Below are 11951 nucleotides of genomic sequence, written 5' to 3'. Positions count from 1 at the left end.
CTTCCCAAAGAAGACACTTTTCTATACGAAAACTGTCTTCCCAAAGAAGACACTTTTCTATACGAAAACTGTCTTCCCAAAGAAGACACTTTTCTATACGAAAACTGTTTTCCCAGAGAAGACACAGAAAACTGTTCTATACTAAAACTGTCCTCGCAATGAAGTTCCGTTAATATAGAAAAAACAGTCTTCCCAGAGAAGAGACAGAAAACTGTTCTATTCTAAAACTGTCTTCCCAGTTAAGACCCGTCTCTATACACAAACTGTCTTCCTAAAGAAGATCTGTTTCTATACTAAAACTGTCTTTCTAAAGAAGACCAGTTTTCTACACAAAAACTGTCTTTCAAAAGAATACGTTTTTCTATACGAAAGTTGTCTTCCAAAAGAAAACACATTTCTATACGAAAACTCTCTCCCCTAAGATGACATTTTTAAAAACGAAAACAGAATTTAAAAGAAAATCTTTTTCTAGAGGAGAAAGTTGGTTGTAAAACATTGTTTAACAAAAGTGAGAAACTCTCTACAACTTGGTTGTTGTTTGTGCTGGGTTGCTTTATATTTACTCACATACAATAAGAACAAAATGACTTACAAATTAAAAGTATACTTTAGGGCTTTTTATATTTTTTTATTTTGCAAACAGTTTTTTATTCCATTGTTGTGTTGTTATTGTACGATAGGTTGTATCTCTAGCTTTATCTATGTCATTTATTATTACTGAGTTTTAATTTTTCTCCTCTGCATACATTTTCTGGACTGCCGTCAATTTTACTAGCTTTGTACATATTTAATTTTTCATTTTTGCTTTTGTTAAATTAAGACAAATTGTTTACAATACCTTAAATTAAATGATTATTTGCTGACAATATAAATAATTATTATTTTCCTGCATTAAGTGTAGTGTTGTGTGGTACGTTGCATTAACATTAAGTAGAAATTGGGGACAAATTGACAATAATAATATTTAAGGACATTTATATGTGTCCATTTTCGATTTGTAGTCATTTGCATTTAAATAAAAATCTACATTTGTACATTAATATTTAATACTTAAACATATCATACACATATGTATATGTTTACCTAAAAGTATGCTTTATATATGATATGCTTATGTATGTATATATTCTTAATGCATTCATATGTGTGCTGTTTAATTTAAATGTTGAAAAAGAAGGAAAAAAGAAACTCCTATAAAATTAACTGCACATGCAATAATATCCGTTTGACACAATTCTCATAAAAACGCTACAAAAAAAGAAACTGAAATTGAAAAACAGCAAAATTGAAAATACAAAAATATGAAAATGTTGAAAGAAAAACATATGTTGCCTTATTATAATGATGACGACAACATTAAATGGGTTTTTATTACAAGTTTACTGCAAAGTGAAATGAAACATATTGCAACATGGTGGGTCAACAACAACAACAAAAAAATAAACTGATTTACAGTTTCTTTAAAGAAATTGTATGAAAACTCAAATAGTTTCAAAAGAAGAAAACTGTCTTCTCCTAGAAAACACCTTTTTATACGAAAACTGTCTGTCTTCCCCAAGAAGACACTTTTCTTTACGAAAACTATCTGTCTTCCCCAAGAAAACACTTTTCTATACGAAAACTGTCTGTCTTCCCTAAGAAGACACTTTTCTATACGAAAACTGTCTGTCTTCCCCAAGAAGACATTTTTCTTCCCCAAGAAGACACTTTTCTATACGAAAACTGTCATCCCTAAGAAGACACTTTTCTATACGAAAACTGTCATCCCTAATAAGACACTTTTCTATACGAAAACTGTCTTCCCACAAGAAGACACTTTTCTATACGAAAACTGTCTTCCCACAAGAAGACACTTTTCTATACGAAAACTGTCTTCCCACAAGAAGACACTTTTCTATACGAAAACTGTTTTCCCACAAGAAGACATTTTTCTATACAAAAACTGTCTATACGAAAACTGTCTATACTTTTCTATACGAAAACTGTCTTTCATTTCTATACGAAAACTGTCTGTCTTTCCCAAGAATACACTTTTTTATACGAAAACTGTCTATCCCAAGAAGACACTTTTCTATACGAAAACTGTCTTCCCCAAGAAGACACATTTCTATACGAAAACTGTCTTCCCCAAGAAGACACATTTTTATACGAAAACTGTCTTCCCCAGGAAGACACTTTTCTATACGAAAACTGTCTGTCTTCCCCAAGAAGACACTTTTTTATACGAAAACCGTCTTTCCTAAGAAGACACTTTTCTATACGAAAACTGTCTTTCCCAAGAAGACATTTTTTATATGAAAACAGTATTTCCCAAGAAGACAGTTTTCTATACGAAAACTATTTTTCCAAATTGTATAAATTGTTTACAAAATCTGTTTTTACCCTTAATTTTGTAAACCCCTTTTTAAATCCTTGAATATCAGCCAAAGTAATAATAAACTTCATTAATATATAATTTGATACTATTTTTTTGCACAAAAGCTTTAAATACAAAGTGCATAGAGTAGTTGATGGCAATACAACAGGGTAACGAAAAAAATAATGTAAAATATAAAATCAGTTTTAATAATATTTAAAAATATATTTTAATATAGCATACTTTATGGTGTAACACCCTGTCAATGCCTGCAGTCCTTTTGCCACTGTAAGCAAGCTTGTAATTATGAAGAAAATTATATTAAATATATGTATAAAAACAAGTTTTTATTTTCAATTATTTTTTATTACTCTAACACACATGTATGGCATACATACATATACAATGTTAAAAACAGCTAAAAGCAAAATTGTGTTTTTTTAAATTTAAATCTTTCAAATACAACTACGAGTTACTGGTTTGTTAAAAAGGAACAAAAAAAGAATTTCATTCATAAACAGAAATAGTAGAGTTTTTTTTTTAATTTTTGGTGAGAAACTCACACGCCATAAAAAGAAACAACATTTAAGCAAAACCATATTTAAATGTAGTTTAAAAAAACATCTATTGTAAGGGTGAAAAAAAACTATTAAAAAATTATAATATATAACAGGGATGGAGAAATATTAAAAAAAGTATTGCCTAGTTTTAGGTATTCTTTTTTTGAATTGCAATCAAAAAGTGTTAAAATGATTAAAAATTGCTAATAATTTTGTTTTATATTTGTTTATATATAATTAAAAACTTTGGTCTGTATCTGCTGTATTACCCAGCTCTGTTTTTTTTTACAACCCACACCATGATAACATTTTAATATATACACATATAACTAGATTTAACTGTAATTTATAGTTGTTTTTTCGCTTTAAAGTACATATATTAACAAAAGAGAGCTTTAGCAAGCCAGAGATAACATTTTGTTGAGGGTGGAGAGCAAACAAGTAAAAAAAATTAAATAAAAAAGTTTAAGAGATTATTGGAGAAGAAGGCAAAACTTTCTATTTATTGCAATTTTTCCCCCGACTTGCATCACATACACACCCTATAAAATGCAACAAACTTTGTGTGTGCTGTAGTAGTAGTTTTTTTTTTTGCAATTTCTATTGTTATTTTAATGCAAAGGTGTTAAAGTTTAATGTGTATTATGTGTCTATTTAATGAAGAAAAGAAAAAAGTCTTAATTCAGGGGTTGGTTTAATGACACCAACACAATGGGGCCACAATAACAGGGTGAACTTTCTTTAAAACTGGACAAAAATTCCAATTTGTTTAAAATTTCTTAAATTGTTCATTAAAAAATTATAAAATTTTGAAGCCTAAAAGTAAACAATGTTTTGTAAACATAGTTTAATTAAGTATTTGTCAACAAATTATAGAAAGACTTCTTTGAAACTGAATTAGTATCTACTTTTTTCATAAGTAGTTCACTTCAAATGAAAATTTTCTTAACACTTTCTAAAATGTTCAAGCCTTAAAGAAGGCTAGGGTTTTTATAAATATTTTAAAAAGATCAGTGTTATCAATATAGAGAGGGTTTTCTTTATAAGTAAAAATTATTATTGTTTTCTTAAATAATCAATATCAAATGCTAAAGTTTAAAATTTTCTAATATTTTAAAGCCTTAAGGTAGGCTAGGGTTTTTAAGTAGGCTAGGGTTTTTATAAAACGATCTGTGTTAACAATATACAGGGGATTTTCTTTAAAATTGAACAAGTTTCAACTTTATATTATTTATATTATTTGCTAAAACTTTTATCATTTCTATTATTTTAAAGCCTAAAATTAGGCAATGGATTTTAAAAATAGCTCAACCAAAACTGTCTTAACGAAACACACGGGAAGTCCAATAAAAATTAAAGATTCTGTATTGTTTTTTAAAAACTCCATATCAAAACCAAAGTTTTTAAACTTTCTAATATTTCTAAGCCTGAATGTAGGCCATTGTTTTTAAAAATAGTTACAATTAATCTGAGTTAACAAATTAAAGGGGCAATTTTTTAAAGCTAAACATGTTTCAACTATATTCTTACATAAACCTTATCAAATGCTAAACTTTTATACTTCCTTATATTTGTTAAGCCTAAAAATAGGCAAAGGTTTTTAAAAATATCATAACTTAAACTTTTTCATGAAATTCAGGGGAACTTTTTTCAAAATAAATAATTATCTACTGTTTTCTTGAATAATCAACTTCAAATTTGAAGTTCTTCTCACTTCCTGATAAGTTCAAGCCTAACAGTAGGCTATGGATTTTAAAACGAATTCAAATAAGTGTGTTTTAATAAAATAACGGGCGTCTTGTTTAAAAGTAAGCAATTGTCAACTTTTTTCTCATTTATTTCACTGCAACCAATAAGTTTTAACACTTCCTAACATTTTTAAGCCTAAAAGTAGACTAGGGTTTTTAAATATAACTAATTTAAGCGTTTTTAAACAAAAATACAGACTTCTTTAAAATTAGACAAAATTATTCTACTGTTTTTTACATATTTTTCTTTAAATTTTCCATTATTTCAAAGCCTAAAATTAGGCAACATTAAACAACATTAAACATTTTTAAGCCTAAAAGCAGGCAATAAATTCGGTATAAATTCAGTTAACAAAATACGGCAGGACTTTTTTTAAAATTGGTTAAATAGTCTAAACTATTTTTAAAGTGAATTTTATATATTTCATTATGTTTTTACTTTTTCCCAAGAATTCAAAGCCTAAAAGTAGGTAATAGTTTTTATAACTTTTACTATATTAAAGAAATATTGAGGTTTTCTAAAACTATATTAAATTATTGATAAATTTGTGTCCTTACAATACCTGTAAGTCTTGACCGCATAGTCTTAAACCAGCCAAAAACTTAACCACAAAACGTTTAGTAGTTTTTATACGAAAACTACGTAAAATAAACAAACAAACTAAATGAAAAGAAAATAAAGAAAAACACAAACCCAACCATATACATTAATTAACAATAAAAAACATTTAATGAAGTTTTACTTTTAGATAAAAAGCCAAATAAAAACCCCACCAATAAACGTAACGTAAATGGTATTCAATAAAAATAAATTAAATTCAAACGAGACAGACGGATGGACGGACGGATAAGAAAATAAAACACACACACGTGCTGCATAAAGTAGAAAGAATTTGGAAGTATAAATAAAGGTAAGTAAAATGTTGAAAACGATTTTTTTTTGGGTCAAATTTAAAAATAAAATTTTTGTTTAAAAGGTGTGAAAAGAAAGAACAGTTTCTAAATAAATTTCTCAATAATATTTAAATTGCTTGTTTCTAAAATAAGTTTAAAGAGTTTTTTGCTGAAAGCCTAAAAGTATGCTATGTTTTCGGTTAAATGCATAAATTAAATTAAAATTATTGAAGATATAAACTAAAATATTTAAATTGCTTAAATTTAAAACTGTTTATAAAAATTTGCCTAAAAATAAGCTTTATATTCTGTAATTTATTGTGGCCTTCATGTAGACTAAATTATTATAATAATATTTTTTAAATAAATATTAAACGATAGGCAATTACATGTTAATTAATATAAAATAAACTAAAAACACTTAAATAAATAGTTTATTTTAAAAATACATTTTTTAAATTTAATAACAATAACCTAAAACTATGCTGTATTTTTTATTTGATAAATATACTAAAGCCTTGAGGTAAACTATATTATTTTAATACTATTTTTTTTAAATAAATAAACAAAATACCAAAAATATTTAAATTGTTTACTTTAAATATATTTAACAAACAATTGCCTTAAAGTATGCTGTAGTTTTTTATTTACATTAATATAACACACAGCCTTAAAGTAATTGATGTTTTTCATGAATATTTTATAAATATATTAAAATATTAAATTTACTTTTATTTAAAACAATTTAACAAAAAGCTTAAAAATTTACCTAAAAATAGGCTTTAATTTCTTTTAACTTGCTACAGCCTTAAAGTAAACTATTTTTTATTTAAATGTTTAAAATAAATGAAATGAAATGTAACTTTTTGAAACTTTATAAAAAAAATTAACAAAATTTCTAAAGATTTAACTAAAAGTATGCTTTAGTTATTTTCAAAGATAAAATAAGTCTTACAGCCTTAAAGTATACCATATATTTAATAGATATATAAAAAAGTATTTGAAATTTAAGCAAATTTAAGAAAAATTAAATACAATTCCTAAACATTTAACTATTTATTTCTTCCAAACATTTAACTAAAAATATGCTTTAGATTTTTTTCAATTTGCTAAGAAAAATAGCCTTAAAGTAGTCTTAAGTTGTTTATTACTTTTTTTCCAAATATCAAAGTAATTTCCATAAATAATAATGAAACATAAATAAAAAATATGTAAATAAACAATTTAAGTGTGTGTTTGTGTTAGGTTTCATAAAATAGCCTAAAAATATACTGTATTTTTAGACTTTAAATATAAAGAAAATTTATCATAACTAAAAGATTATTTTGTTTTAATGTTATTAAATTTATTTTTTTTTTTTGTATAAAATTTACAACATTTAAAAAAAGAAGGCTAAAAGTATGCTCTACTTTTGTTTACGATGCTAAAAGTAAAGTGTGTTTAAGGCTTAATATATCACTACATACCTTAAGGTATTTTCTATTAATTTACTTGATAAATAAATCTTTTGACATAATATTTCATATTTGCTTTTGTGTTGAAAACAATAATATTTTGCCTAAAAGTAGACTTTAGTTTTAATTTTATTATTGTTAACAGTAAATATCTATAGAAATATTTATTATTAAATACAAATTTAATTATAATAAACAAGAGAAAGAAAATACCTAGAAACAATTCAGACATTTAATCATTAAACTATAGCAACTTTAAAGCATAGTTTTAGGTGTCAATTAAAAGATTTACAAGATATTTAAATAAAGCAACAAAACCTTTAGCAAAAGCTGTGAAAACAATTAAAATTCTTAGAAAAAAAAAACAAGTATTAATGTTTTATCGGACAAGGCCGACCATATGATACCCTACATGAGTGAATATGTGGTTTATTTTAAAAAAATAAAACTGACAGTTTCAAATAACTTGGAGGGTACACTTGTATGGGAGTCTTTGGGTCCAAAAAACAAAGAGAACGCGCTAAATTTTAGCGAATAATACTAAAAATTGTCACTTGTAGTGTGAGCACAAGCTTTAAACATACAAACGAAAGGATAGACGGACATAGCTAAATCGACTCAGAAAGTGATGCTGATGCCGTTTGTTCTACTTTATGTTAGGTATAGGAGCAATATTTTTGGGTGTTACAAACATCAGCACAAACGCATAATACGCTCCCCATTAACATAAAGAACTGCAATAAAAATGTTTGTAAATTCTTTAAATTTTAGCAAAAAATTTATATATTTCTTGTCTAAATTTCTTAAAAATTCTTTTATTTGTTTTTGTTTTTTTAAAAATATCCTCCACAAAACACATTTAAATTTCTGTTGAAAAATTGAAAAATTTACATAAAATCCTAGCATTTGTAACACAAATTCTGCTTAAAAATAAACACCATTTAAAAACTCAAAACATGTCCTTTAAATAATAATAATAATAATGACAATAACGGTGCTGGTATGCAGACAAATACAGACATTTTTATGTTATTTTAAAATTCATGACACAATGAAATCAACAACAACAGCAGCAGCATCAACAGCACAATAACAATTTCCGAATTGTGTATCTATTAAAGTATACTTTTAGGCTTAAGCGTAGATAATAAATGATGCTGGTTAAATAACCAAAAAAAACCCAACGACAAGAAAGTATTTTTAGCAGAATTTACAAGACAAATAACAACAGCAAACAGTAGTGAATATATATAAAAGCTTTATATTAACGTGGCCTTTTAAATAACTAAACATGCTTAAACATGTTTAGATTTGATTAAACCTGATAAAAATGAAAATTTATAGGCTTATGTATAAACAAATTTCATGTTGAATTTATTAAAGTCTTACAAATAAATTAACATACATATTTTATTAGCAAAATTCAACACAAAATCAGATTTAAGCTTTAATAAAAAGTCTACTTTAAGGCTTAATATTATTATTTTTTTATTATTCAATCATACCATAACTACTTTAAGCAGTTTTATTAATATCGAGGTTATTTATAATTTAAAGTTATTTTCCTGTTTTCAAAAGGTTATTTCTGTCTAGTTAATAGATTTATAAAGTTAACAACAACATGCAAAGTTTCTTTACAATATTGTGGTTGTAAAGGTTATAGCATACTTATAGGCTTTTAACCCATCGTTAGGTATTAGGGTTAACAACTTAAAGCATAAATCATTGGTTTCTTCCGCTTCCCATTCCCCCTGCCCCTTAAGTTGTAAATTTTCTTATTATTTTTGGGGTTTTGTAGGTTTTTCTCAGGAAATACATTTCTATTATGAACAAATTTCTTAATAAAATTGTTACGGCAGCTAAACAGGTAAAACTTTTGGTTTTTTAAAAGGAATTATTTATATGTATCATTGTTTTAACTAATAACAAGAAAACAAATTCAAAGAAAAATTATAAATTAAAATGAAAAAGTTCTGAGAAATACAAAAAAAAAAAAAAAAAAAAAAAAAAAAAAAAAAAAAAAAAAAAAAAAAAAAAAAAAAACATAAAAAAATTTTCAAAAATCTTTAAATTTTGTTTTAAATTTAAAAAAGTTTGAATTAAGAAAATTTAAAACTTATTTTATGTATGTCTTCTCTTCAAAACTAAAAAATTTCTTTAAGTTTTTAAAATTTTTAAATATTTTAATAAATTTTAAAAATGTCAGAAAAAACTTCAAAATTGAAAAATTAGACAAAGTTTGGTTAGAGATTAAAACGAATCATTTTAAAGAATTTTTAAAATTGTTATAGTTTTTGAAAGGTTTAGGTGCCTTTTATTAGTTATTTAAAGAAAATTTTGAAATTTCATATTTTTAACAATTTTTTAATTTTGAAAATTTTAAAAAAAATTTTTTTTAATATTCAAACTTTTTAACAATTTTTTTAATTAAAAAATATATAAAAATAAATAAAAAAAAATCTTGTGGATTTAAAAAGGTTTGTTTAAAAGAAATTTAAAAAAAAATATTTTGCAATTTCTAAATTTTTAACAATTTTTAAAAATTTTACTAAAAAAATTGATTTTATTAAATATTTTCAAGTTTAGTTAAATTTTAAAATAATTATATAAAAAATTTAAGAATTTTTTGTAGTTTTTGCAAGCTAAAGGTTTTTCTAATAGTTATTAAAAAAAAATTTTGCAATTTCAAATTTTTAACAAAATTTTATTAATTTTGAGAATTTGTTTAAAATTTAAAACTAGATTTCTTTTGATTTAAATAAAAATTATAAGAAAAGAATTAAAAATTTAATGTGGATTTTAAAAAATTTTTTTCTGGAAAAAATAAAAGTTTTGGAAATTTTTTTTATAAAAAATTTTGTTCATTTTGAAAATTTTATTAAAATTTTTTTTATTTCCCAAATATTTTAGAGTTAATGCTTAAGTTTTAAAACAATTATAATAAAAACTTTAAGAACTTTTTCTAGTTTTCGCAAGCTAAAGTTTTTTTTCTATCTGTTATTTAAAGAAAATTTCGCGATTTCAACTTTTTAATAAAATTTTATTAATTTTAAAAATTTTAACCAAAAACAGAGATTTATCTTACGAAATTAATATGTATTTGTTTTGAATTTAATAAAAAAGAATATTTAGTATTTTCTTAAGGATTTTTTAAAGGTTTTATTTTATTCTAATAGAAATTGAAAAAATATTTTCAATTTTAAATTTTTTTAAAAATTTTGCTAATTTTGAAAATTTTTTTAAAACAAATTTTTGCTTTTCTTACTAAAATTAAGTTTGATTTAAATTTTTAAAGTTTAAGATGTGTTCTATTGACAATTGAAGAAAATTTGTGAGTTTTAAAATTTTAAAATTTTTTTTTTTTAATTTTGAAAATTTTCATTAAAAAAATTATTTTTAAAATTAACTAGAAAAAGATATAAATTAAATTTAAAGATGTTAAGTAGGTTTTTTACTATTAGATAATTAAGAAATAGTTTGCGTTTTGAATATTAAAAAGATTTTTTGTCGATTTATAAAAAAATTTTATGGTAAACTTAAAAAACAATAAAAATAGTTTAATAATTTCTTACCTTCTGTTAGTAGTTTAGGTTGTAATCTGTAAAATGAAAAAAAAATCAAATTAGTTTCAGTATTAAAAATTTTGAAAAAAAAAATAAAATATTTTGAAAAAAATTTAAAAAATATTAAAAAAAAAAAATAAAAAATATTTTGAAAAAAAAATTAAAAAAAATTTTTGAATATTTTGTTATGCTTAAAAAAAACATTTGTTTAATTCACAATTGCTGTTGTACGGTTGTATTGTAGTATGTTATAGTTTTATTTATTTGTTATTATTTAAAAAAATTATAACATACAATGGTACAACGATACAACATCGATTGTAAATTAGACAATTGTGTAAAATAAAATTAGCATTTATATTAAAATTATAAATTTTAAAAATATTAAAAAAAATATATTAAATTAAAATTTTCGTCAAACTTTGCTGAATTATGAAGCCTTGCTAATTACTACTGTTGTGAAGGTCAGGCCAGCCAAGACTAAAACGAATCAAACCAGAGCAGACATGTGATCACATCTAAAAATGTGCCACATACCAGCACTAGACAAAACACGATCATCGTCTCGGAGAATCTTGACAAAGAGGACCAAAGAGAGGTGATAACCAATGCTGAACGACAAAGTCTGTTAGCACAACACCTAAGGTACTATCTGCAATCTTCTCTAGTCGGGGTATACCGACGGTTACCAAAGGTCAAGCAAGCAGATCAAGTATAAAGCTGTAAAGATCAGGGGAAACGCAAATGTCTGAGGGTAAGCGGTTGAAACCATTAATTAGCACCTGAGCTACAAGTAGCCATCATAGACTGTATTCAACACGATGGGAAAAGAAATACGGACAAATGGCTACTTCTGGAGGAGAAGATCTTGAGGGCACTAGTTGACTAACTCTCACGCAGTGGGAATGACTACTTTACTGTGTTCGAAGTTTAGCCAAAGGGTATCAAGACCATCGGGTGTGGTAATGACAAAGTTCTAGGCTTTCTCAAAAAACTGTATCCCAGTAGTTGGCGAACCCTAGGGTAACAAAATATCTGATGAACGCGTAAGCAAAGGGTCGTCCCTAAACTTAACCTTTGCGCAAAGGGATATTTACATTACTCTGATCACCTCCCCCGGGGCATGTTTCCTTGATGAACCACAATACCGGGGTAAAGAGGTACTACCAGTACCTCTAGTCTTCAGGGACTATAAACTGAAGATAACATTTCACTCCCTTGCTAGTCCTTAGATGATTAAACATGGAATCTAACTAAGATCCAAAATTATATAGGTGTGAAGTTAAATTTCAAATTTAAACCCTAGACACAAACCTGTTAGTTAACAGAGCTATGTTAAGTTAACAGAACTCTGTTAACCCTAGACACAAACCATT

General features: G+C 24.9%; 1 long non-coding RNA gene across 1 annotated transcript in view; it reads right to left on the bottom strand.

Annotated features, from left to right (window-relative positions):
* Positions 1 to 10349: 10349 nt before the first annotated feature.
* Positions 10350 to 11951, bottom strand: part of LOC111683597 — a 34710-nt gene continuing 33108 nt past the window's right edge. The window contains exon 4 of the long non-coding RNA XR_006941116.1: positions 10350 to 10610. This is a non-coding gene — a long non-coding RNA (uncharacterized LOC111683597). The remainder of the gene's footprint in view (positions 10611 to 11951) is intronic.

Source organism: Lucilia cuprina, chromosome 5, assembly GCF_022045245.1.
Source record: "Lucilia cuprina isolate Lc7/37 chromosome 5, ASM2204524v1, whole genome shotgun sequence".
Lineage (NCBI taxonomy): Eukaryota > Metazoa > Arthropoda > Insecta > Diptera > Calliphoridae > Lucilia > Lucilia cuprina.
Note: the sequence above shows the minus strand (reverse complement) of the source record. Positions and strands in the feature narration are given on the sequence as shown.